Below are 1,000 nucleotides of genomic sequence, written 5' to 3'. Positions count from 1 at the left end.
CTTAATTGGCGAATTGAGTCCATTTACATTGATGGTTAGAACTGAGATGTATTGACTTACGGTTGCCATGTTATTTACCTGTTATCATTTACTCCTTTTTCTCCTCTGTTTAATTGCTTTTCCTATTTAGTTGGTTGCTTCTCATCGCATTCGTGGAGTTCTGATCATTTTGGTCCCTCTACAGAACATCTTTCAGTAGCCTGTTTAGGGTTGGCTTTGTCATCACGAAATTCTTTAGATATTCTTTGTCATGAAAGTTTTTCACTTCTCCATCAGACTTGAAAGAGAGTTTTGCAGGGTATACAAGTGTGGGCTGGAATTCTTTTCATAGAGGTCTTGAAGTACTCTGCTCCATGCTCTTCTTGCCTGCATGGTCTGTGAAGAGATGTCGCCTGTAATTCTGTTGGGTTTTCCTCTGAATGTGATCTGCTTCTTTTCTCTACCAGCTTTCAGTAGATTATTCTTGTGCTGAATTTCTGGGATCTTGACGATTATATGTCTTGGTGTGTTTTTCATTGGGTTGAGGTTCCATGGCATTCTGTATGCTTCAGTTAACTGAATGTCATATTGTATCCTCATATTTGGGAAGTTTTCTGCTATTCCTTCTGCCCATATTTTTTAAATGTCATTTGTATTAACTCCTTCTTTCTCATTTGTGCCTATTAATCTCACATTGTTCATCTTTGTATCATCTTGCAGATGAGGGATTATTCTTTCCTGCATCCTTGTTATTTAAAGAGATCCTTACTTATCTTTTCATTAGCTGCACCAGCATCTTCAAGATCTGAAACTCTGTCTTCACTTTCACTTAAATGGTTTTGCAAGCTTGTGATTGAGATTTTAATGTTCTCTATATATCTTTGACTCTGCTTCATGTGATCTATTTCTTTCCTGTATTGCTCATTCAAGGAATCCATCACTTTTCTAATATCCTCTATTTTTTATCAATGTTTTCTTTAGAATCAGTTATAAATTCTTTTACTGCAGTGTTTTTTTTTTT

This window comes from Octodon degus, unplaced genomic scaffold, assembly GCF_000260255.1.
Source record: "Octodon degus isolate 3935 unplaced genomic scaffold, OctDeg1.0 scaffold00011, whole genome shotgun sequence".
NCBI lineage: Eukaryota > Metazoa > Chordata > Mammalia > Rodentia > Octodontidae > Octodon > Octodon degus.
The sequence above is the reverse complement of the archived record's forward strand: the minus strand, read 5'-3'. Positions refer to the sequence as shown.